General features: G+C 43.3%; 1 protein-coding gene across 1 annotated transcript in view; it reads left to right on the top strand.

Moving 5' to 3' along the window:
- Positions 1-8,652: 8,652 nt before the first annotated feature.
- Positions 8,653-27,371, top strand: part of SIPA1L1 (signal induced proliferation associated 1 like 1) — a 203,727-nt gene continuing 185,008 nt past the window's right edge. Inside the window, exon 1 of the mRNA XM_057421358.1 lies at positions 8,653-8,689. The gene's annotated coding sequence lies outside the window, so the exon portion shown is untranslated. The remainder of the gene's footprint in view (positions 8,690-27,371) is intronic.

The raw sequence follows: 27,371 nt of genomic DNA on the forward strand, positions 1-27,371 counted from the left end.
GCTGGACAGCCATGAGTGGCAGGGTGTTTGGGATAGTATGGGCAAGTATCTAGGTCAGTGGGCCCCTCCAGTACTTTGGAATTTCACTACCAAACAACTGCAAAATCCAGAAGAATTAGTAAAACACTTAAATGAGGTGTGTGGTCATTCTGGCCATACCAGAGATGGACAAATCATGGCAACGTGCTGGGGCTTGGCCTATGCTTACAGGGCCTTGTTCAACACTATCCAGCACCTTCAAAAGGAAAAGAATGTCGGCGGATCTGAGGGCAAAGCAACAGTCGCTACTCAAACTTTGGCTGCAATGAACAGCACAGCTACCCCAGCAGCAAGTACAGCAGCTGCTCAAACTTCAACTGCAACAGACAGCGCGGTTACCCCAGCTCCAAGCACAGCAGCTGCACCACCCCCAGCAACAAGTACAGTCGCTACTCAAACTTTGGCCTCAATGAACAGAGCAGCTACCCCAGTGGCAAGTACAGCAGCTGCTCAAACTTCAACTGCAACAGACAGTGTGGTTACCCCAGCTCCAAGTACAGCAGCTACACCACCCCCAGCAACAAGTACAGTTGCTACTCAAACCACAGTGATAATCACTGCAGCCAAACCAGAGGACCAATTCGTACCAATATCGGTTGCCCCTGTACGCAAGAGAACAAGCAAAAAGGAGGCAAAAAGGGTGAAGTGAGATGAAGAACCAATGAATTCACCACCCGGTCCAGAATATGATCAGGAGTCATCATCACATGACGAAGAAGAAGAGGTAACTTCTCGACCTCGGACCTCAACCGAGCTGCGGAATATGCGAAAAGATTTTACCCGTCAACCAGGGGAGCACATCATCACCTGGTTACTCCGATGCTGGGACAATGGGGCCGATGGTCACGAACTAGAAGGTACAGAAGCCAAGCAGCTGGGATCACTTGCTAGAGAAGGGGGAATTGACAAAGCAATCGCAAGAGAGAAAACGTCCCTCAGCCTTTGGAGGCGGCTCTTGGCAGCTGTGAAAGAAAGGTTTCCATACGAGGACGATGTCACGAGTCGTTCGGCCCAGTGGACTACTATAGGCAAAGGCATCCAGTCTCTGAGGGAATCGGCCATCGTAGAGATGCTCTATCACATCAAGCCGAATAACGGGGATACACCCATAGATCCAGATGAAGTTGAATGTACACGACCCATGTGGCGAAAACTTACACGGAATGCACCGTCATCATATGCCCATTCATTGGCAACAGTAACCTGGAATGACATAGTACCACTAACAGTGGATGAAATGGTTCATAAACTCCGAGAGTTCGAAGACAACCTCACCCCTTCCATCATCTCAGCTGTGGAAAAACTGTCCCAGGACCTCAGACAATTGAGGGACGATCTATCTGATTTATCCAGCTCCTCACGTGTACCAACACATGTCTCAGCTATTAACAAAAGGCGTCCTATTGTTCAAGAGAGGAGATACAGGAGGTATACGCCACGGGGTACCCTATGGTTTTACCTGCTGGATCACGGAGAAGACATGACAAAGTGGGATGGAAAACCTACTTCAGCTTTGGAGGAACGGGTGAGTGAACTGAAGAGGGGAGCAAGGGCCAAGACTGATCGTCCCATGAGAGCTACGGCTTCAGTCTCTGGTGAGCAGTTTCCCAGATGGAATGGAAGAGCTGATTTTACTCCAGCTCCTGTGATAACGAAGAATAATCCCTTTCACCACGACTTAAGTGTCCAACACTGTGACGACCATTAGAGGGGCCCTGCCTCCAGCCAGGTGGAGGTAGGGGACAATCGGATTTACTGGACTGTGTGGATCAGATGGCCTGGCACATCAGTCCCACAGAAGTATAAGGCTCTAGTAGATACCGGTGCACAGTGTACCCTGATGCCATCAAGCTGTCAAGGGGTGGAACCCATCTATATTTCTGGAGTAACAGGAGGATCCCAAGAGTTGACTGTGCTGGAGGCTGAAATCAGCCTGACTGGGAGGGAGTGGCAAAAGCACCCTATTGTGACTGGTCCAGAGGCTCCATGCATCCTTGGCATAGACTACCTCAAGAGAGGGTACTTCAAAGACCCAAAAGGGTACCGGTGGGCTTTTGGTATTGCTGCTTTGGAGACTGAGGAAATTGAGCAGCTGTCCACCTTGCCTGGTCTCTCAGAAGATCCCTCTGCTGTGGGGTTGCTGAAAGTTGAAGAACAACAAGTGCCAATTGCGACCACAACAGTGCACCGGCGGCAATATCGCACCAACCGAGACTCCCTGATTCCCATCCATCAGCTGATCCGTAGACTGGAGAGTCAGGGGGTGATCAGCAGGACCCGCTCACCCTTTAATAGCCCCATATGGCCAGTGTGAAAGTCTAATGGAGAATGGAGACTAACAGTAGACTATCGTGGCCTGAATGAAGTCACACCACCATTGAGTGCTGCTGTACCGGACATGCTAGAACTTCAGTATGAACTAGAGTCAAAGGCAGCCAAGTGGTATGCCACGATTGATATTGCCAATGCATTTTTCTCCATTCCTTTGGCAGCAGAGTGCAGGCCACAGTTTGCTTTTACTTGGAGGGGTGTCCAGTTCACTTGGAACCGACTGCCCCAGGGTGGAAACACAGCCCTACCATTTGCCACGGACTGATCCAGACTGCACTGGAACAGGGGCAAGCTCCAGAACACCTGCAATACATTGATGACATTATTGTGTGGGGCCATACAGCGGAAGAAGTCTTTGAGAAAGGGAGGAAAATAATCCAAATCCTGCTGAAAGCCGGTTTTGCCATAAAACGGAGTAAGGTCAAGGGACCTGCACAGGAGATTCAATTTTGGGGAATAAAATGGCAAGATGGACGTAGACAGATCCCCACAGATGTGATCAACAAGATAACAGCAATGTCTCCACCAACTAATAAGAAAGAAACGCAAGCTTTCTTGGGTGCAGTGGGGTTCTAGAGAATGCACATCCAAAATTACAGTTCGATTGTAAGCCCTCTCTATCATGTGACCCGGAAGAAGAATGATTTTAAATGGGGCCCTGAGCAGCAACAAGCCTTTGAGCAAATTAAACGCGAGATAGTTCACGCAGTAGCCCTTGGACCAGTCCGGACCGGACCAGATGTAAAAAATGTACTGTACACTGCAGCTGGGGAGAACGGTCCTACCTGGAGCCTCTGGCAGAAAGCTCCAGGGGAGACTTGAGGTCGACCCCTCGGCTTTTGGAGTCGGGGATATAAAGGATCTGAGGCCAGCTATACCCCAACTGAGAAAGAGATACTGGCAGCCTATGAAGGGGTTCGAGCTGCTTTGGAAGTGATTGGCACTGAAGCACAGCTCCTCCTGGCACCCCGGTTGCCCGTGCTGGGCTGGATGTTCAAAGGCAGGGTCTCCTCTACACATCATGCAACTGATGCTACATGGAGTAAATGGGCTGCACTAATTACACAACGAACTCGAATAGGAATTCCCAGTCGTCCAGGCATTCTAGAAGTCATCATGGACTGGCCAGAGGGCAAAGATTTTGGAATGTCACCAGAGGAGGAGGTGGTGCGCGCTGAAGAGGCCCCACCATATAATAAACTGTCAGAAAGTGAAAAGCAGTATGCCTTGTTTACTGATGGCTCTTGCCTTATTGTGGGAAAGCATCGGAGATGGAAGGCAGCTGTATGGAGTCCTGGACGACAAGTTGCAGAAACTGCTGACGGAGAGGGTGAATCGAGTCAGTTTGCCGAGGTGAAAGCCATCCAGCTGGCCCTGGACATTGCTGAACGAGAAAAGTGGCCAGTACTTTATCTCTATACTGACTCATGGATGGTGGCAAATGCCCTGTGGGGGTGGTTGAAGCAATGGAAGCAGAGCAACTGGCAACGCAGAGGTAAACCCATCTGGGCTGCTGCACTGTGGAAAGATATTGCTGCCAGGGTGCAGAACCTGGTGGTGAAGGTACGTCATGTAGATGCCCATGTACCCAAGAGTCGGGCCACTGAGGAACACCAGAACAACCAACAAGTGGATAAAGCGGCTAAGATTGAAGTGGCTCAGATGGACTTAGATTGGCAACATAAAGGTGAATTATTTTTGGCCTGGTGGGCCCATGACACTTCAGGCCATCAGGGCAGAGATGCAACATATAGATGGGCCCGTGACCGAGGGGTGGACTTAACAATGGACACTATTGCCCAGGTTATTCATGAGTGTGAAACATGTGCTGCAATTAAACAAGCCAAGCGGTTAAAGCCTCTTTGGTATGGAGGACGATGGTTGAAGTATAAATATGGGGAGGCCTGGCAGATTGACTATATCACACTGCCACCAACCCGCCAAGGCAAGCGCCATGTGCTTACCATGGTGGAAGCAACCACCGGGTGGCTGGAAACATACGCTGTGCCCCATGCCACTGCCCGGAACACTATCCTGGGCCTTGAGAAACAGATTTTGTGGTGACACGGCACCCCAGAGAGAACTGAGTCAGACAATGGGACTCATTTCCGAAATAACTTTATAGATATTTGGGCCAAAGAGCATGGCATTGAGTGGGTATATCACATCCCCTACCATGCAGCAGCCTCTGGGAAAATTGAACGGTACAATGGGCTGTTAAAAACTACACTGAGAGCGATGGGTGGGGGAACTTTCAAGCATTGGGATACACACTTACCAAAGGCCACCTGGTTGGTCAACACCAGAGGATCTGCCAACAGGGCTGGCCCAGCCCAGTCAGAACTTTTACATATTGTAGAGGGGGACAAAGTTCCCGTGGTGCATATGAAGAATTTGCTGGGGAAGACAGTCTGGGTTATTCCTGCTTCAGGTAAAGGCAAACCCACTTGTGGGATTGCTTTTGCTCAGGGACCTGGATATACTTGGTGGGTAATGCAGGAAGATGGAGAAGTCCGATGTATACCTCAAGGGGATTTGATTTTAGGGGAAAACAGCCAGTGAACTCAATTGTATGCCGTTGCCTGCTGTGTAATGCTTTTATAGCCCATCAACTAGATGTCTCCAGGTCACCAGCGACTGGCCCTGACTTCCCTCCAGCCATCATCCCAACAGAGAATGAACTTTGAACATCATGGACCGAATGGACTCGGCAGCATTATAGGGATTGGTCCATGCACTAAGAAAATGATCTTTTCCTCTTGGTCTGTATGTATATGAATGTATATATGTGGGAGAGCGATGGTGTATTGAAAATGTGGGATCTGAGCACGACGTGAATGGTATGGAATAAGGGGTGGATAATGTCCTGGGTTCAGCAGTAGCAGTCATGTTTTTTTTTTTTTTCCTTTGTGCTAGCTGGTGCAGTGCTGTGTTTTGACTTCCAGCCTGAGAACGGTGTTGGTGAAGTCGATGTTTTCAGTTGTTGCTAAGTGATGTTTACCCTGACCAAGGACTTTGTGAGGCTCATGCTCTGCCAGAGAGGAGGGGAAGCCGGGAGGAAGCAGAAATGGGGCGTCTGACTCGGGCTAGCCAGGGAGGTATTCCATACCACAGCACGTCATGGCCGGGGTGGGGGGTGACTGGGAGTTACCCGGAAGGACACGGGCTTCCGGGTGGAACTCGTCTTCCCTGCCGGTGGTATCGTATTCTCTTCCCTTGTTATTTTCCCTTATCATTGTTGTAGTTGATAGTAGTGGTGGTGATTTGTGTACATTGGTTGCTGGACTGTTCTTGTCTCAACCCGTGGGAGTTGCACTCTTTCGATCCTCCTCCCCGTTCCTCCGGGAGTGGGGAAGGGGAGAACCCCGGTGGGGGGGGGACACAGACCTCGATTGTTGTCAGCTCGGCACCACTCACTGGGAGTGAGTGAACAAGTTACCTGACTGGGTTTAAACCACGACACATCTCTATGTGAATTACTTCATCTATTTTTGGCACATTGTATATTCGAATTGTAATGTGTCTTGGAAGGGTGTGCTGTATACAAACTTTCAGATGTTCATTGTTCAACAATTAATAAATTATGCACTGTGTTTCAGGGTGGTTTAGATTCTTAGTCAAATTTTCCCTGTGCTTCCAGTAGCTTTGGCCAGCCCTAATCAGAAACAGCGCTACTACTTACCCTTTCATAAAGGCAAACCTTTAGAGAGCAACATAAATGTTAATTAATTTACTCTGACCTCACTCCTCTGAGGTAAATAGCTGTATCATTTTCCCTTTCTGTTCAAATGAGAACATTAAAACACAACTGAAGTGACTTGCCTATGGTAACACAGCAAATCAGTGGCAGAAGAAGGGCTGGAATTCAGAAAATCTTGTGGTTCTTGGGGCCTGTCTACACAGGGAAACTAACTGAAATGTCAGCTGTGCATCCTCCATTTGTAACAACTAGTCAAGAAGAGGCCAGTGCGTGAGTACTCTACCTAAGAGAGTCCTTTTGTTCTGGAATAAATTGTGCATTATTGAGGCAAGGTAATTATTTTGGAATAAAAGCCCTCTTATTCCTGTTATTCTACATCAGCTGTTCTGACAACTTCCTTATATAGGCAGGACGTAAACTCCAAATTCTCCTCCTCACCAAACCTAGTTAATTATTGCTTAATTATAAAAGCACAAAACTGTTTGTGCTTCAACATAAAAAAAAATAAACGAGTTCTGGATACCCTGAGACCTCTGAGAACAAGCGCTGCACCTGAGCGCTGCTGCCCCCCTAACTGCAGCTCTAGACACCAAGGAGAGCATGGTGAGAACAGCGTCTTGTCCATGCCTCATGCTGGCAGGCCCTGCTACCAGATGTTGACCTCTTAGATCTGGATTCAGGCAGAGACCGCAGGGGCCCTGGAGCAGGAACCAGCTCCTGTGCTGGACTGTGGCCAAGAGGGTGTGTGCCTCCACTGCAGCCTCATCTCAGATAGCACATAGGCTAGGCTAGTGGTTGGTGTCAGGCACTTCTCCCTTCCTGTGTGTCCGAGTATCTCCCTCATCTTATGATCTGACAGAGCAGCAGTGTGTGAAGGAAGATAGAAAACGGTTTGGGAATGCACTAGCCTCATTAACCTCATTAAAGAGCTTGCAAGCCACAGCCTCACTATCTGAATTCTTCTGAGGAAAACAAATCTGGTAATTGCACCCTATGGCTCCTAATGCTGCAGTCACATCCGGCACCTTTTCCTTTGTAGGAAATAGGCTAGAACTGACACAAAAAGCTTTTATATGTAAAATACACCAAACATTTCAGGTTGGTGACATAAATGTATTTAAATATTGAAAATGTTCATATTTGTCTTTCTGGATTGACAATCTCTTTTTATTTTTTTTTTTCATGCAGAGCAGCACAGAGATTCACCCATCCAGAACATTCCTTCTCCTTAGCAAGAAGGTAGGGAGTGGTTTCATGGCCCTGTAACACCGGCAGGAGTCATGACCTGAAGCTGAGGAACCCATAAGAGAGTGAGTGCTCTTTGGAAATCCGCCCAGGTATTTTCACAGTACCGAACACTGAGGTATTTAAACATCAGTACTAAAGATCCATTAGGAACACGTTCAGAAGATGGCAAGCCAGAAGTCTTATTGGTCTTTGCTGTTCATTCCAGGGAAGTGAAGGAGAGTGAAACTAACATCTGTGTGGCAGACCAGCTGCTCACCACAGCGCGGTTGCTCCAGCTATCAGAATGCTGCTGGAATGTCGACAGCCCAAATCAGAGATGTTTTCTGGAGTGTCCTAATTTCGGAGACAGCTCAGGGATAGCTTCACTTACATTTGTTTAACTAAGATTATTAATGTTCTCTCAAGCCAAGGACGATAGTGACAGCCAACAGAGTACCCAGAATGGGTTACCCACTGCTGACCTTGTTCAAAATGTTGGCCATTTGAATTCAGAGCAGTGTTCCTGCAGAACAAGGGGTGATACTGATGTATGCTCATACTTATTTTGCATGTCATTGATTTGTTACCTCTGGTGGATATCTAGGCAGAGAATTTAATCTCATTTGGCTGACAGAAAAAGAGCTCAATATACACATTCTGCATAGTACCGGAAGGTTTTGCCTGTGTGTCAGTAGCTAAAGCGACCTTCTCCCTTCAGGTCCCAAGGAGGCTGGAATGCGATGTAATGATCAAAATAAAAGTTATATATATAAATATATATATATATATATATAAAAGCAATTAAGACACAAAGTCCTGAGAGAGGCAAAACTAAAGTGTACAGGGCATGCCCCACAGAGCCTAGCTACCGACCCCACACATACAGGTCGCTGCTGGGCGTGACCATGGCCACATAACCCGCCGCTGGACACGGACACGAGGCGGTTCCCTGGGTTTAGCTCCACAGCCCCGCCGCACGAGGCGGTTCCCTGGGCTTAGCTCCACAACCCCGGCCCCCCCCGGGGGCAGCCGCGCACCCCAGCCCATCCGCCTGACCGCCTCAGCCCCCAGCCACCCGCCTCCAAACCCGCTCCCTATGGGGCCGGCGAGGCGGGCCGTTCCCGGCGCGGAGGGCGCTTAGAGCGGGCAGGGCTCGGTGCAGGCCTCTACGTTCCGCTAGGCCCGGCGCTTGGCCGTTGCTATAGGAACGCGCGCCGGGCCGCCGGAGCGCGGGCGGCGGGGCAGCCCCTCTCGCGAGAGCTGCGGCGGGGCGGAGCGGAGAGAAGCAGAGCGGGCGGTGGGGTGAGCTCATCCCGGGCGCGGATCTCCGCGCAGAGCACGGTCCGGCAGAGCGAGCGGCGGTGCCGGCTGCCGCCGCCGCAACTTTGTTGGGTGAGTTGCGAGCGGGAGCGCCGAGCCGGGGCGGGCTGCGCGCCGTCCTCCTGCCGGCGTGCCTGCCGCGGAGCCGGGCGCGGGGAGCCGCCGAGCCGCTGACCGAGGGGTGTGTGGGGGGGTGTGTGGGGAGCGGACCCCAGCCCTGGCGCTGCACGGCGCGGGGGCTGGCGAGGGCTGGCGGCCCGGGCGAAGCTTACTCGCAGCCCCGTTGGGCGGGGGGTCGCCGGAGCCCGGCGAGCTCTTGCCCGGGGCGGCCCCTCAGTCCCCACCGGGGGAGAGCCGAGCCGGTTTTTTTTTTTCCGGATTGGTGTCTCCTTCTCTTCCGGGAAGGCAGCCCCGAGAGGGAGTATCGCGGCCGGTGCCCCGGCGGGAGCGCGGGCGGGTGAGCGGCCGGAGGCGGCGGTGAGTGGCGGCGGTCCGCGCCGTGTGCCGCTCCGCTCCGTTCGCGGCTCCTCCCGCGCCGCCCAGCCCCGCGGGAGCGGCCGCTGCCCTGCGGCGGGAGAGGCGCTCCCTGCGGGACCGGGAGCAGTGGTGGCGGCGGCTCGGGGCTCGACGCGTAACTTGTGTGTTGCTGCGAGTTGCACTTCAGTGCCTTGTCCTTCACTTCTGATAGCCGCCGAGGGGGAGCTGTGCTGGTTTTGTTCCGAGGCGGTGCTGGGGACACGGTCATGATAACAATTAGGTAATTCAGTGCCGGTGGGGATGCGCTGACTGCTCATCAGCTCATGAGGGAGGGGGTGGAGGAGCAAAATGTTTGCGGATGGTATTTGATTCTTCACTGGGAGCCTAGAAAAGTGGAATGCCTTAAACTGGATCTTACGGGGAGGGAAGAGGAGATAGGGAAGCAAGGAAAGGTAGGTGAGAAGAGGGATAACCTTCCTACGAGGAGTTTGTTTGCTCTTCCCCCGCTTTATATTGCATGAAGTCTTGATGTCAATGTCCTCATGCTATATTTAAAAATAACTCGTTATTTGCACTAAGTGTGATGCAGCTTTGGCTCGTTTAATGAGGCATTCGCCCGTTCGTGTCTGATGAAGTAGTGGTATGAAATGGGAATTGCTCAGGTTAACGAAGATCTCCTTGCATAACCTTGGCCACAGTACGTGTATGTTTTATTTGGAGGAGGCACGTTATTTACCCAAAGAAGAATACATAGGTGGCTTTTGGATAATATTACAAAATCGCTTTTAAAGATTTTTGCCTGCAAGATCGCTTCTAAACGTGCTAGTGATGCCGCTTTAATGAACCCACTGCTGTGTGCTGAAGTGTATCTGTGAGCAGGGACCCTGAGTTGATGACACAATGCAAATTTGTTTTCAGAGTAGAGGTGTCACATTTCATTACCTTTCAGGTCATGAAAGGATGAATCATGAAGATTTGTGTTTTCTTTAGAAAGCAGTCCTTTTGGAGTTTTGATTGTGGGTTTTTCCTTTTTTGTTAGCTATGGGAATTAAGCATTCGATTCCTTTAAGACATAAACCAGCTTTGTGTTAAGGGAAAAGAGTCTTTCCCCCTACACCATTTTTTGCATGTTGTTACTGCAAGTACTAACTGAATAATAAACACCTGTGTTTTCTCTGGTGGAGAGTTTGGTCGTTATTTATTTGGAAGGTTTTGCTTGGCTGGCCTCTGCTCCTCTTCTGCTGGAGGGGTGGGAGAAACAGGTGGAAATACGAAGGTAGATGTTTGTGGTAGTTGTAATTGCAGAGAGAGATCTCCAAGTTGGGTTTCACAGTCAAGGCTTTTATGCCTTAGGCCATCAGATGCCATACTGGTTATTAATCCAGAAATGATGTGGGAACTTCAGATTTATCTTTTCTTAGTTATGAAACACATGTTCTGCTTAAGCAAAGCTAAAAAGTTTCATGTTTGTTTGTTTTCTCTGTAACTACTGTCTTTTTTTCATTGATTGCTAACTTGGGACAGATTTTCTTCCCCCTATTTTAGCAGTGTTTGTTTATGGCTAGTAGATTAAAGGATGTGCACTTAGTTGCTCAACAGTGTCTTAAGAAGGTATTACTGATGCTAATAAAATGCTTAGTGTTAACATTGCTGCTTGGGATACACATACTTAGCTTTCGGTTGTGGTTTGTAGAGCCTCTTAGATCATGAAGTCAGAAGCAAAATGGGATGTCAACTCTGACTATGGCAGGGCTGTGAAAGGTTGCTTGATTAAAGAGGTGAGCGGGTGTAGAGGTAGGCACTGACACAGAGCTTTGAAAGGGTGGAGCTGTGGTCAGAAATAAAAACTTAATATGGGGACATGTAATTCACAACCTATTTTTTCTATGATATATGATTGTGATTTCACTTACGATTGTCATTTTTACTCGTGTAATTGGTCTGGGTTTGAGAAGCCTTTTCTCTCATGTTTATCAGATACATAATTTTAAGGTTTCAGATTAACTTTTGTCTAGCTGTTGTTTTAAAAACCATGTCCAAATGTGGCCTTCCCACCCTCCCTGATTTTCAGGATTTTTTTTTTTAATCAAGCTTATAAGCATTTTGCTGCTGCCTCAAGAATGTTTTGTTCTTACGTAGCTCTTTGTCCTCTGTTTTGTAAATGTGTCTCAAATACATCCTTTAAAATGTCTATTTAAGAATTATGAATTCTGCTAAAATGAACACATTTTTTATTTCTAAGGTAGGAGATCGAAACTTAAGAATATAGAATATTGCTGCTAGTTATTTTGGATTTTACAAAGGTTATGTTCTTCCAGTTAAGGTGGATAATTTTATAAATACATTGGGGAGATAAGAGGTAGGCTTGTAAGAGAAAGGGCTGAGGCCCAGCTGTATTTCTTTTCTATTCCTTGATCTGTTTTGTCCTGTAGTATGTCCACTGTAGAGAAGGAAAAGGGAACTGTTTTCTCCATACCAGTAGTTTAATACCTTCAGCAAGGGGGTTGCTGCAAGCTATTGAGTTCTTGCTGCTGCTGGTTAGAAATCCTGGATGCCCTACTGGAGTGAAGAAACATAGCTTCTGCCTTCATCAGAATTTCAGTTGCACAACTTGATTTCCCTAATGCTGACATTTTCAGAGGTTTAATTTTATTCTTGTTGACCCCATGTGTTGGTTAGTTGGCAAAAAGTCTTGATCTGTTTCCTTGGCTTTCTAGGCTTCTTGCAGATTCCTTTTTTTCCTCAGCAGCTTCTTAATTTAAATATTTAAAAAGTCAATAAAGCATGATTTAATTATCTTTTAATACCTTATTATAATACCTTTTTATATCTTTGTTTACTTCATTATCCATCTTAGATTTTTATGAATTTGTTCTGAAACCCATTTAAGTTCTTGTTATGACAGAAATATAGCAATAATAAGTGCAGTTACTACTTTTCTCAATGTAAATGCATATATTCTAAAATCTGCTAGGTGAGGCTTTTGTTGGTTCAGTATATCAAATTAATAATATATGAAGTATCTTTCTGTGAGGGGATAAAAATGTCACATTGTTCAGTGTTTTATGTTTCCAGGGAGATGTCACTTCAGTCTCTTGAAATCAAGTACATCCCTCTAAATAGCAACTTCTAAATACTTTAAGCTTTATATTTCAATGAGTTCAGTTTAACATTGGAATGAGGATTCTAAAGCTGGAGGCTTATAGAGTGGGATTTTAAGGGTTTATGAGAGGTGAGATAGTCTGTACTTAATGAAAGGTAATCGATGTTTTCTGGGAGTGGAATCTTGCCAGCAGTGGTTAACTGAAGACACAGCTGTAAACCCGTAGATGATGGGCATTGGTGAGGCTGAGTGGTAATAATTTTGTGGTTTTGACTAATTGTGTTTTTTAGTCCTTATGCAGCTGGCAGTGCAAGACTAGCAGTCTATAGCAGTTTCAGTGTTAGCTTTGGTAGTAGTTTTGCACTCTGAACTTTGGGAAACCCTTTAGGAGTTGCAGAGGCACTAGAAATGCTTGGTTACTTAACTGTGCTTTTGAACATGAATCAGCAGATAGAATGGTTTTAGATGTCTGTCTTTGAATATGTAAAGCTAAGTTATGTCATTGTCTCAGCCTCTTTAATTTTGAATTCTATAGCACCAGTTTGATGGGTAGGCTGCTTGATTTAGATTCTGCCACATGTCTTTTATGGTAAGTGTTAAGTGAGACTAAGCATTTGCAAGTCTTTGTTTTCTTTACGGAAGCATGTTTTAAAGAGCACTTCATTTAAATATGGTGGCATAATACTTCTCATAATCTTGATAGCTGGTGAATTGTATGATTACTAACTGAGTATTTGTCAGTGTTGTTTCAAAGGTCTGACTCAGTGAGTGGATCCTCTCTTGCAGGCCTGTGTTTAATTAGTAGAATCAAAATCAATCATGGTTTCGCCTCTTCATACTACTTAATCTTCGATGTGTTGGATGCTGGAGTACAGTAGCAGTAGCTCATATTCCCTGCAGAGTGGACAGATCTCAGTTTTTGAGAGAGAGATCAAGTTTCTAAAAGGTACATGGCTGTATAGAACAACTTTTCTGAATGTGGGGTATTTATAAAGATAATACATAAGGAAGAGTTTTTAACTGGGAAAAGCAGTCTATGCTTAGGCCTGAGAGGCACTTTGAAATTTTTATTGATGTTTTAATACTCTTTTGCCTTTGATCTTGGGCACTGTAGAAAGTGGAGAACACTTCCTCAGGTGTTAAAGATTAGCAAAATACCTTTTGAAGACCCAAGTTTTATTTTGGAAGTTGTCAAAATTTAAATAAGCTACTGGCATGCAGTTGTTCTAAAGCTGGGTTGTTCGTCATGGTTCCATATGGTTTGTTTCAGTGTTCAGAATCCTCTTGGTGGTGGTTATTTCAATTTGTGTTTGTTTAACTTTTGAGGTAACAATTTTTTAACCTTAGGATACTCATTTAGACCTTGGATAGATGTTTTTTTACTGCAGCTATGAGAGACGCATGCTGGTGTTGAACTTGTGCATCAGCATGGGGTTTTATCTCTGTGAAAGGATTTCAAGTTAACCCTGAAATATATCTTGATTTTCCCAACTGATGATGACATAGTGGATTAGAAACCTCAACTAGCCGACATCAGGAGAAAACAGGCTCTCATTCCAGGCTGCTGGAAAGCACTTCTTGGAAGTTGAGCCTAACTTAGAGAAAAGTTACCTGTTGAGTTTGTTTGGGAGACTTAGTTATGTTTAATATACTTGGCTGGTATTATTTTGTGGATTTTAACGCTTGCTTTTCTGGGTGGGAGAAATTGCCAAGCATCTTCCTTTGCTTGGCAGCCTGCCTTGCTGGCTGCTTCTGTGTGGTGGGTGGTGGGGTTCCAGGAGTATCAAGAGCTGCTTTTGTAGCATGGCTCTGCACTCTGCATTTCTCGAGTCACAATGCATGTTAAGGCACCATCAGCTAAATCCATTGTCTTCTGACCTTTGAATTGAAATGGCAGGCTTATTGTATGCTGATGTGATGTGAAATAGGATTAATAGAGAACTCTTTTTAATGCTGGCCGATAATATCTGTAGAACAACTGCTGTGGTAGCAGAACTTTCTGTATGCCAGTTGCTCACGTCAGCAGCTCTGATGGGTATCTTAGATTTTCTTGTGGGTGGCAATGCAGACAACTCTTTTAAAGAGTTAAACATTTTTAAATACATACTTTTGTGGGTTTGACCAAATATTGCATAGCCACGAGTACCCATTTACATTGTTCTTGGGACTTTTTTGGAAATGTTTGAAGTTGTATTTTCATTATTGCCTGTTTCTTTTGGTCTGAAGAAGATACTGGTCTTAGTCTACACTCACTCAAAATCCTAACTGTACTTCACACCTTCATATGAAGTATTTGGTGCGGTTCCATGATGACTGGTGTTTTGCAAGAGAGATTATAATTTTCTGGTTTATAACTTTTTATTTTCTCTGTTCTTTTTGGTTTAAAGAATGCTTCTTTTCTTCATATAGTTTCAAAATTGTTACCTCTGTGTGTGGCTTTGTCACTTGGTCTTAACAATAGCAAATAATTTGGCAGAGTAGAAGAGGGTCTCTGGCTGAAGGTGGGGGCAGTGAAGTCTCCCAAAGTGATGCCGTTAGTACTTCAGTAACTTTACTTTAGACAGAATTTAGTCTGGTCTCCTAAATCGGATGTCCTGAACACAGATGTGGTTTTATGACCATTCAGGGTTGGGCCACATTTGGTGAACTTCTGGGGAAGGAATTTTTTTCCTTAGTTTCCTTTAGGAGAAATCCAGTTTATACACACCAAAAAGACTATAAAAAGTAAAATAAATCATTCTGAGGGTGGTTAAGCACTGAACGGACCACCCTAGAGTGACTGGTGAATTTCCATCTTTGAAGGCTTCTAAAGCTTGACCGGACAAAGCCATGGGCAACTTGATGCAGTGTGGTAGTCAGCCCTGCTTGGAGCAGAAGATTGGACTCCTGGGTTACATCACTTCGGGCTCTGCTGACTGCTACTTGGTAATAGCTGGAGGGCCTTCTCTAAGGGCCCTACTGCTTGAAATACTGGTGCAGATACAGTTTAAACATACATATATATGTGTATATATATATTGTTATAATATATATATTTCAACTAATGTGAAAGTTTTACTGGGTGTCCAGTCCATTTGATGTCTTTTTCTTGGATACTTTGGTAGCAGCGCTACCACTGGTGTCAGTTTCACAGCTTCCTAATGTTGGCTCTCAGGTTGCAAACCTGCAACAGGAAACTCTATTTCCTTTATCTGTGGGCATGCAAGAAAGGGGGAGGTGTATTTATTTATTTTCCTCCAAGAGGCCGATGTAAGAGGAAATGTACACATCTTGAATGTTTTTATTTTGTGAGGGCCAGAGCACAGATTTGCCCTTTCTGAAGAAACTGTGGCAAAAATCAAACTCCTCCACATTTCTGGAGTGTAACACGACTTTGTTTTTAAAAAAGCAAAAGACAATGGGTGATGAAACTCAAGCTGCAGGCTTAAACGTGTTACTGTTACACAAAAGCCATTTCACTTCTTGTCTCTGAACTATTCAAGGATATCTCAGTTTTGTTTTTGTGGAAGAGATTTCTGTCTTCACTTTCTGAATTGCCAATCTTTAAAAAAAAGAAAATAATCTTAGAGGGCCTTCCCTGCTTCCCCATAATGCAGCTAAGATTTCCACCACTTCCTTTCTTTTCAGATCAGAAGGGCTGAAATGTTTTTTTTTTTTTATGTTTCTAGTCTGTGCAGAAGGACTGCATAACTGTGCAAAAGATAGTTCTGGTCTAACAGTCTCATGCCTTGAAAATAAATATATCTTTATGAATGACATGGTACTGGCACAGATCTTGTACTTTGCTGTATTTAACAGCTTGTTGCATGAATCAGAATAAAATAGTTCGATAGACTGCACTGTATTGATTATACAGCAGTCAGAATAAAGAGTGAAACCTGATGCTTTCCACCAGCTTCTGCTAAAGCAAACACTTGGGAGTGAGGGAAGGAGAGATACTTACGTAAAAGCTATTTGCATAGTTTTTCCTTTCCTTAGATAGTTGCCTTTACTCTTTCTCTTCTTTTGCCCTTATGCAGTCTTTGAAGAAGGCAGTGTTGACAAAGTCAGTTGTGTGTTTTCTTAAATCTTCCTCCTGTTGACTTCTGCAGCATCTTGCAGGGTAGTTACTGACTCGTACTTGACATAACTTGGAAATTCCTATGATGTCCCAAATCAAGTGTTGTTCATTGCATTGCCATACAGAGAAATGGTAGGTGAATCTTGTTAGGATGCCTTTGTTAATACAGCAAATGAAGAATGCTAACATACTCTTAAAATATGCCATTTATTCGAAATTGAAAAGGCCTGTTGAGGATTTGAGGTTGTGTGGGTTTTTAAGTCATGTCTGTACAGTGAAATGAATGGTCATGTTACTCTGGAGTACTGCTTACCACAGACACTTCCACTCTGCTGTTCAAACTGTGGTATAAGCTCTGTGGCATAATTTGAGAGCTGTAAGTTAATTCTTACCTTATTATACAATTACCTCCCTATCTAGGCAAAGCCAGATGATCTCCAGAGCTACATGGGGGTTTTTATCTTGCATTAAAATTGTCAGGAGCTTTTTTTAATCCTGTGCTATTGTACTGTTATTTTCATCCAGAAAATTTTCAAGGTTAATTAATGTGCTACATAACATTTGAGAACACAAGAGGTTATTCTGTCTCCAAACAGTAATAGAATTGGGTGTGAACATGCAACAGTGTGCAGTATTTCAGATGTAATCACTTGTATATGTAGTGTTGATGCAGTAAAGACTTTCAAATTTGTTGGTAATTTAAAGCACATCTCCAGTAAAACAAAGGTATGATAATAAGTGGTAATTAAATGTTGCGAATGGTTCTCATCACAGTTATTTTACCAGTTAGTCATTTTCTGCTGATTGCTGGCATCATTAAAACTCAGTTTTTTAGTATGTAAGTCAGTGCTTACCTGAGCAGCTGAACGGAGGTTTTCTATTCTTGCATAGTTGAAGTATGTTTTTGTTCTTGAACCATAAGTGTAATGACATATCTCAAACTGCCAGCAACTTTGTGTGCCAAGGGCAAGAGTGCACATGTTGTGAATATGCTCTTTAACTCGGAGATATAATGCACCTCTTCTGAAAATTGGGGAGGCGGACACAGTCAATTTGAGAACAGCTTAGCAGTTGTGCAGAACTGGCCACATGAAAAATAATTGTATGCAAGGTAAACATTGCCTCCTGTAGAAGTGCAAGATGCCCAGAGATAGAAAACATCTGAAGTGCTGGGGGAGGGGAGAAGCTTTTGCTGCTCCTTTTTTGTAAGCCTGCATTTTGTTTAAAAGGAACAAAACCCAAAGCAATTTCTCCTAGGTACCAAATATTCCCAAGTATGATGGAGTCTAACATCAGGTGATGGGTTTCTCCAGTTCTTGAGAACTCTTGAGTGTCTTGAGGAGATTAAGTGACTTGGTGCTGAGTAAAACAGGCCTCATAAACTGATATAAGGAGAAAAATTAAGGAGTTGTTGAAGAAGGAATTTGAAGATAAAATCCTGATTTCATCGTTCAGTTATGTGTAAAGAGGTGATTAAGATTAACAAGGGTCAAACTTGAAATAATTGGTGAAATGGAGAGCTAGTGGACAGGTTTTGAATAAAGTAGCACTTTGATCACTTTTTTTTTTAACATTAAGGAAGCTGGAGAGGGTAATAACCATAAGAATTGTTAGGTCATTGATTAGTTAGAAAAAGTTGGGCTCAGATGAGGAGGAATTATAAATGATTGTAGTGTTGTTTGCCTTAGAGCTGTCAGTTTTTCTAATGTGGGGGACTAAAAGACTTTTGGCAGAACAATGAGCTTCTGTTTGACATGGCATTAAAGCATCCAGAATGACCATGACCAGTACTACTATTTGGTTGGTAGCTGCTGAAAAAGTAATTGTTTGAATTGTGTATAAATCTTGTTGGTGAAACTGTCTGAAGAAGTGAATTACCATCTGTTTCCCCTTCTCTTTTCTGAGTATTACAGTTTAGAAAGGAACAGTCCAAAAATCTCTGATTCTCTAGCCTTACAAGTGAATGAAGACCTATTTGAAGGGAGGTGGGAGAAGAATCAGCACAAATCTGGAAAGGTGAAGCTAAATGCTTAATATTGTGACTAATTTCTTAAGTTTTAATCCAGGTTTCCTCCAGAATGACTACCTTTTTCTAGGTATTGACAGAAAACGTGGGTAGAATTAATTCTTACTTGAAGCTTGGCTACTAATTTAGTACTTTATTACTTGTAAGAGATAAGATACATGAGGATGTATCTTACCAGACAGTATGCCTGATTGTGTGGTCCTTCATATTCACTTTCTTACAGGGGGAAAGAAAAGGACTTGAACAGTGCTGCTCTATTTCAGTAACATTTTACAGGTGGCAATAAAAACTTGGCTCTTCGACAGTATGTGGGTGTTGTGTGCTTGCAGGTAAAGTTGTTTAATGTCAGCGTTTAATACTACTTTTGAAAATGAAGTAATTGCATGTGTAGTGTAATGCAAAATACCCTTGAATAGTGGTTTGTTTCTGCATTACACTATTTTCTTGTTGCTGATAAAAGAAGTACAAAAAACCTTTCCATGCTGGAGATACAAAGCAATTTTGCCAGGTAGAAAGATTGCCTTTCTAAAGGTGGTGGTGTTTTTTGTTTTTGAATCTTGGGATAGTGCTGAGTGACTGTTGTTCTTGCACTGAGTTTCTGCCTTAATAGAGATAGCTGTCTTGTTTGCTGTAACCCTTGTTTGTTATCACTTTAGTACTTATCTGAGGTGCCAAAAGCTCTTGAGATGTATGGAAACTTCAGGTAGGTTAGTCACTTGAGTAATGGCACCCCGTGTTGCAAGGCAATGTGTTGTATTATCCCTGTGATCAAAATTTGGAACCGAACTTAGGAGAGTATTGAAGTGCCACTGCTGTTCAGTTTTTAACTTTGTTAATTAGTGCTGAATGTCAGCAAGATGAACATATGCAGTATTAATAAAACTACTTGTGAAATTAAACTGTTGTCATTATCTCAGTGAATAGTTGTACTGAAAAGTTGCTTGACACTTTTCCAGACAAAAGATAATTAAGAAGGGCTTACAGTGTGCCCCTTGAACTGTAGCTATGCTTTGGGAGCTGATCATCTGGTCTCAGCCACCTCCTTTCTCTGAGACTCTAGATGGTCTGGCTGCAGGGAGGACAGTTTTAATAGCAGTGTACATCTTTGAGAGTACTATTCTTGGTGCCTTGTGAACAAAACCCAGTTGTCCTAATCTCGTAACTACATGAGGAATTGGCTGTTGCTTCTGGTAAAGTTAGTATGACCTGCTCTGCTCCTTTTCTGCGTCTCAAAGGGTGCTGGGGAAGTGTAAGGGGTATGTGTGGGGAAGGTTCTGTAAGTTGGTTTTACTGGTGGCAGAAACAATTGCTTTTAGGATGTTGTTTGATTTGCTTATGCTCCCAGTTTAGAGAATACTACCTGACTTGATTAAAAAAAAAACCAAACAAACCCCTAAACCAACAAAATATGGGAAGTGAATCAAGCAGGATAATCGGAGCACTGACATGTTTTATACTTGTCTGTACTTTCATGGACTGGAAAGGGCCAGAGCCCTAATCTGACATTTTAGGCAGAATACAGAATCATGTATATAGCTAATGTCGTGCAGCCTAGTTGCGTGGTAATTGTGCTGCTCTACATTGAGTGTACCTGACTTCGCTTATTTATGGCTACTAATGAGATTGTATTTTGGTGTGATATTACTGTAATATCAGTGCCTCATATTCATTCATAACCTCACTGACTTTGTGAAGTAAGGAAATGCAAATGCCCTTGGGCAAGTCATTTTAACACGCAAATGAGAAGTCTGTAGGAGTGTTCCGAGCAGAAGCTGCCTTGGGCTTTAGATTTCATCTCGCTATGGATGAATTTATTCATAACTAGCTGTAAAGCTCTGCTGGAGACTCTTGAGCCAGTTCTGAGGAATCTAGTGTATGTCTGCACTTGTCTGCAGTCTGCTTTCTGCTCCGAAGAGTGGCTTTGCACAGCTCAAACCCTGCTATTTACTGGGAGCAGCACCTAGCCTTGTGGGATCTCCTGTACATCAGTGTCTGTTAGCAGAGTTGGGCAAAATCATGAGTTCTAGATCAGTGCTCAAACTTGTCCTCTTGCTTTATTTTATTATTATAGCTTTAGCTCACAGTACCTACATGGCACAATGCAACCTTATGCTGGTTTGTAGCTTGCAGGCAGATAGCATTTAATGGCAGTAGCCATCAGCAGTATTGCATATGAGCTGGCTTGCCTTCCTCCTCAGTGGAGCTTCCTGAGCTTGGGAACAGCGTTGTGCTAATGTGGCTGTTTCATTTCTGGTTCTGGTGTTAATCCAGCAGTTTTAGTTCAAAGGTCAGAAGATCAGCGGTGCCAGCATAATAGCTGGTATGCTACGAATTAAAGTAATACTGGAATAGATTGCTTTGGATTTTAATTGCCTGCTAGACATCCCTATCTTGGTGAACTCTTGCACATCTTGGCCTGTAGCAACAGAAAATGAAGTAGTCTATAAAATTGCAAAAAGAATAACAGCACACAAAGTAAGTAAAGGAAACATGTAGAAATTGTTAAGTCTAAGGCAATTAAAATGTATTCTAAGATATTCCTTTAAATCTGGGTGAGTATCTGGTGTGGGCTCTCAAGTAGCATTCAGGAAGAATTATGTTTAGAAGTTACATGTGAAGTACTGGCTGGCTGTCTCTGCTGACACTGTGCCCCGTGAGAGTCAGTTAGTGTGCCTCACCTCGTTGCTTCCAGTTCTTCTGCTTTAGTTTCCATCTGCTAGAAAATGCATGGATGATGTTCTTCAGCTTAGACCTAACTTGAGTGTCAGTGCTGTGTGACAGTCACTGCTGAGATTGCAGTAGCAGTATCCTAGATTTCTGGTAATAGGTTTGAGTCAAGGTTGTCCTCAAAGCTTTTGGTTTTCTATGGAAACCAGATTGGGTGGTTATTCTCTCTGTGATCCTACCTGCCTGCTTTTCTCTAACACTTCTTTCTCCCTGACCTCCTAGGTATTTTGAATTCAATGGCTTTTGTTCTAGCCCCTTACTCATACCTGTGCGTGAGTCGCTGGGTGGGTGAGATTGAGTTCCAGCAGTGGCAAGAGCTGGTTTTAATTGCCACAGCAGCTGTGTGATAAACAGCATCGCATGCTAGAAACTTCAGCTGGAGTGTGTGTTCTTACATCTCAAATATGAGAGAGACATTTGAAGTTACCATTTGTTCTGTATAGATTCTATTTGCTTTAACTAAAGCAAAAATAAAATGTATACCAGGTAAGAGCATGACTTACTTGCATTAAACAGTATTTTAGACTATGATTTTTATACTGGAGTAGATATTATGCACTTCCCTGCCACTCATAGCAGTTTGGTCTCGTGTTCTGGTACACTTGATAAAACTTGATCATGCGCCTAAGTCTCCTAAGTCTGGTTAAGTTTGATTTGAATCAAACTTATCATGGTTGGTGATGTGCTAGTGCAGAGATTTGATGTTAATGGTTGTAAAACCAGTGTTCTGCATCTTTCTGACAATTTACCAGTGTTTGAGAAGGCTCACTTTCAATTTTATTTGTAAGTAGCAAATAATTTAAAAGACTCTTCTTATTCAGTACTCGAATGATAAAAAAAAAGGGTTGATCTTTGCATGCATTCTACAACCACAACTGTCTAAAGTTATGGGAGGATGCTTTCAAATGTGGTACACACCGGTCTTTGTTACGTTTACCTTCATTTTGTTCACCATCCATTCTTAATGTTATGTCAGAACCAAAGCCTATTTCTAGTTTTGCAAAAGGGAAAAAATAATCCTAGTGAAGCAGATTCTTGTATTGTCTTTAGTCTTTCTGATGTGTGTGCACAAGTCCATGGGACCTGATGAAATCCATCTGTGGGGCCTGAAGGAGCTGGCAAATGAAGTTGCTAAGCCACTGTCCATCATATTTGAAAAATCATGGCAGTCAGGTGAAGTTCCTGATAATTGGAAAAAGAGAAATATAACCCCCATTTTCAAGAAGGGGAAAATAGATGACCGGGGGAATTACAGACCAGTCAGTCTCACCTCTGTGCCTGGCAGAATCTTGGAGCAGATTCTCCTGGAAGGCATGCTAAGGCACACTGTCGTTGTTTAAGACCAGCTGGTTACTCGGAACCGCACAGCAGCTCACTTCTCCACCTCCCCCCTTGAGCATTGTGTACAGTTCTGGTGTCCTCAACATAAATAGGACCTGGAACTGTTGGAACAAGTCCAGAGGAGGGCTATGAGGATGATCAGGGGACTGGAGCACCTCCTGTATGAGGATAGGCTGAGAAAGTTGGGGCTGTTCAGCCTGGAGAAGAGAAGGCTGCGTGGAGACCTCATAGCAGCCTTCCAGTATCTGAAGGAGGCCTGTAAGGATGCTGGGGAGGGACTCTTTGTTAGGGACTGTAGTGATAGGACAAGGGGTAATGGGTTAAAACTTAAACAGGGGAAGTTTAGATTGGATATAAGGAAGAAGTTCTTTACTGTAAGGGTGGTGAGACACTGGAATGGGTTGCCCAGGGAAGTTGTGAATGCTCCATCCCTGGCGGTGTTCAAGGCCAGGTTGGATGGAGTCTTGGATGACATGGTTTAGTGTGAGGTGTCCCTGCCCATGGCGAGGGGTTGGAACTTGATGATCTTAAGGTGCATTCCATCCCTAATTATTCTATGATTCTGTGATAGATACAAACCCACAAATCTCTGTCTGGAGAATGCTTAAAAAAACCCAACAACTCATTAAGATCTTTTCCTCTAATGGCATCATAAATTCTCTATTTGGATCTGTTTTATTAGACAGGGCTTGGAAATTGGGGCTCCTTCTGAAGGCATTTACATATTTAAAGTTCTCAGTAATTGACCTTATTCTACTATGAGCTGTCATTTGTGTTTCAGTACATGAATTGGCCTTCTCTTGAAATCTTTAAAGTCTTTGGACCTTCCTTTGGGAAAGGGTAGAACACTTTTATAGGCTTGTGATTAAGTGCGTTTTTTTGTTCCCCCCCTTTGTTGTTCTTTCCCCCCAGTAGTGGCATTTATCAGTAATGTTTAGAAAGAGGAAGAAAGAATTGTCTTAGTGTTTCTTCTTTTTCATGTGTGGTGAAACAGGAGTTGTCTTGTGTTCACATCTTCCCTGAGCTGAGGAGTCATTCCTTGGCTTGGTTATTGGATTTCAGTAACTTACGTTTATGATATGGTACAGGCATCAAAGAAAACGCTCAAAATACTATGAAAGTATAGCTTAGTTTCTATGGATGTGTGTATACAGATCTCCCTGGATTTATGGAGGCTTCACTGACTCTGCACATGTGGGACCTTGGAGATCCTCTAGTCCAACCCTGCTGCTCAAAGCAGGGTCAGCTAGAGCAGGACTTTGTCTGGTTGAGCTCTGAACATCTCTGAGGATGGCAACTCCGTAAACAAGTCTCTGACCTGTTTCAGTGTTCAGTTGCCATTAAAGTGTTCTTTTTTTCTATATTTACAGGATGCTTCTGATGTTTTATGTGCTGCAGTTGTATATCTAAACACTGCTTCAGCACGGTGCCTGTCAGGAGTCAAGGGAAAAGGTTCTTCAGGGTACTATTCAGAAACTGTATTTCATTGTTTGATATTTATTATTTTTCTGTATGTGAGCTACATAGCAACTGCAAGCTGGAGCTGCTTGTTGGATCTGTCCATTAGATAAGGAACAGAATGACAAAATCACTTTTTGATCGGCTTGTCCGATACAACACTTACCTAATGTGTTACACTTTCTGAAAGCTTTTAAATATCATCCATGTCATTAGTGTCTTGCTAGCCTGTAGAACCAGGTGACATAGTCTTTTTACAGCTATGCACCAAAGTGTTCATTCTTTCTGTGGAAGGTGGACAAATGCATGCTTTAGACTGAATCTTGCATTTAGTTTGATCCATACATGTCAACCAGTCTGCTAGACGTCTGTTTTTCTTTTCTGGAGATGTAGCATGTTTTTTCATATGAAAATGGGGGAAAAATGCATAAAGACAATTTACAGCTTCGTCTCTGTACCTGCAGAAAAGATTGGTACCATAGTCTGAACTGTATTTCTTCAGGAAAACTGGTATTTTGTGTGCCTTTCTGTTCATTCTTCTATTTATCACACTTCCAGTGGTAGCTAATGCATATCTTGGCCTTACAGTGAATTTTACAACTTGCTTTTAGGTGACATTGTTTTATTATATCAAATATGATGATGCACAGGTGGTTTTAGTGTGGAATGAGTGAGGTTTTCAAAGCCAGTGTTTTGTAGGTCTCTCTGTTGTACTGCAGTAATTCACAGAATCACGCAGTACAGTTAGGGTTAGAAGGGACCTCTGGAGATGTAGTGCAACCCCCTGCCAAGGCAGGGCCACCTAGAGCAGGTTGCACAGGAATGCATCCAGATGGGTTTTGAGTGTCTCCAGAGAGAATCAGTAACTTGAGTAATCAGGATGCAGCAGTGAAAATTAAGATGAAAACTTTTATAGGTAGTCTCAAGACCTGTGACTGATTTAGGCTGAAACAGGGGCCTCTGGAGGTCACCTGGTCCAACCTGCCCTGCTGAAAGCTTGGGCAGTGTAAAGTGGAGGTGTAAAATGACAGTGGGCTTAGCTTGGTATCTGCTATAATCTCCCTAGGTAGGTACAGAAAGGAAAGTGATCCCCCAGGTTTTCTCCAGAGTAATAGACCTAAGTGTCTCAGCCTGTCCTTGTTCCTCATGTACTTCAGCCCCCTAATCCCTTGGTGATCTCTCTGCTGAACTTGCTTCAGTTCATCTTTCTTACACTGAGCAGTCTGAAACTGGACACACTTATTTAGCGTGTGAAATGTCACCAGATTTAGACAGAGCACTGTAAGCACTGCAGGGCAAATATTGTTGACTTAATCTTTACTAAAGCTTGAGATGGTGCATTTTCAGAAATGCCTGTTTTTATTCTTTGACTTGTGAGGAACCTGTGAATAACTATTATTATTAATTTTTTTTACCATATCACTGTTTCCAGAAAGGCTTATTTGCTTTGTCTAACTTGTCTAATTTGTAGCCAGACTTGTTTCCTGCAGCCTCAGATTTAATCAATATATTTCTCACGCTCTAAAACTTCTTTCTATCTAAATTGAACTGGGTAGTCACACATCATTTTAGTTACCCTACTGATGTATTTTGCCTTGTGTGGCATGTTATATTGGCTTACATTGTTTTTCTTGACATCGGGCATCAAGCAAACCATTGTGGTTGTATGATTTTTTGAGTGGAAGAAAAGTAGCTTTATTCTTAAGGTCTGCTTTCAATTTATAAATTGCAGGGATGTGCATTGCACCATATTTCAATGCGTCATAGTTAAAAGTCTGTAAAAGTCATACCAGAATAAATGTTTATGGAAGAAATGGGAAAGTGGGCATTCTCAGGAACAGGGATTAGGGGAACAAAAACGGTGGTGGGGAACAGGGAGGAGACAGTGGGTATATTACTGTCAAGCATTCATCAGTCCTTCACGTAACTAGTGGAAAAAGACACTCTGCCCTTTCAGTATCTTTTACCATATAGCTCGTGACATCCAGCAGGCTGGGCGGTGCTGCCAAAGCAGGAGCTAGCTGCGATGGATCTGTTTTGGTGCAAAGTCGAGGTCATCCATTCAGACCCTTGGCTTCGTTTCAGACTGCTCTTATGGTAATGTTTTTCAGTCCTATCACTTTGATTTTTGCCAAAGACTAGCTTGAGCTAAAGTCCTCTTGGGACCTGCACAACATTATTTTTGGCGACTGCAGCACTTGTGCCGTGGGCTGTTGGCAGGTTGAATCACTTGCTTCGTTTGTAAGATACCATGTAGTGTTTCAGGATGTAAGGACAAATCAGCTTGCAGCCTGAGCTTGTCACAGCTGTCTTGCCTTTCACCTCATGGGAAAAGATTTATCAAGAGTAATTATGTCTAATTGAGCCTCTCTTACTGTCTTGCCAATGTTTCTTTTTTTTCTGTTAATTTGATCAGTGGGCATAGATGAGATAAAAGTGTAAACAGTGCCTCTCTGAATGGCTTCATGCTTCTTGGATTATTTAAATGATTCTTTTAATCTGCTGTGAAATTATGTGGGTTGTCATGTGTAATTTCAGCTTAACTCCAGTTTTCTACCTCTTGGACCGTACTTTATTCCAATGAGGAAGGTTTGTTTATTTTTTTTCCATCTGTATAGGGCAAACTTATTTTTGTAAGGCACCTGCAACTTGTTTTCTGTAGGAACAGGAGTGGGCTTTTGAAATTATAATTTGCTCTTTTAAAACAACTTGTAAAAGTGTGCACTGTCCATGAGAGGCTGGTCTGTGTTAAAACTGCAGCCAAGGCCATTTCTTTAAAACATCGGAGTAGTGCATGTCAGCTTTTTTTAACCTTTGTTTTATGTGGATGCAGGTGAAAATTGACTTCTCCCCACCCTATGCTCACCTGAAGGGTTCACGGTTATAAACTTTTTCAAGTTGGGAACAATTAAATGCATTTCTTATAGAAACTTCACTGTTCAGGAGCTTCTTAAAATGACACTGAAAGTGAAAAGGTTTATCAGCTGAGTATAAGTATAGCTAGTAGTGGTACTTTCTGCTTCTTTTTGATGGATTTTGTTTTTGTTGCTCAAATTCCTAACCTTACTGTCGAAATAATATTTATAGTAGTCATGAGTCAACTAAAACTAGCTAAACTTGTAGCAACCTACTTCTTAGTTTATATATGTAATTCGTGAACATTTCAGGAGAAGACAAGGCTGCATTTTAGGGTTGGATGTCTCTGCCTTAATTTATATGAAATAGAGGTATCTTTTAGGGGAAGCTGTGGAGATGTTTTTGTTTTTGAGTGAAGATCTGCCTGGTGTCTTGGATATCTTGAAATATAAATGGTATTTGTATTTTGAGGATGAGGAATTGGAAGATACAGTTAAGAGGAAGGGACATAAAACTCTCATTACTTCAGACTTGAGTTTTCTTTGAACTGCTGTGTAAGTGGAATTTATTGTAGGACAGACAAAGTGAAGAAAATTTCAGTATGGTAAACCTGAATTAAATTTTCTTTCTTTGCCACTACGTGCATTATTGAACTTTTTTTTTTTTCTGTTAAAACCTGGATATTCTTAGTACCAGAATATTAGAA

The sequence above is a fragment of the Pezoporus wallicus genome, unplaced genomic scaffold, assembly GCF_028554395.1.
Source record: "Pezoporus wallicus isolate ANWC-B61680 ecotype Strahan unplaced genomic scaffold, APGP_CSIRO_Pwel_v1 contig_2144, whole genome shotgun sequence".
NCBI classification, from domain to species: domain Eukaryota; kingdom Metazoa; phylum Chordata; class Aves; order Psittaciformes; family Psittacidae; genus Pezoporus; species Pezoporus wallicus.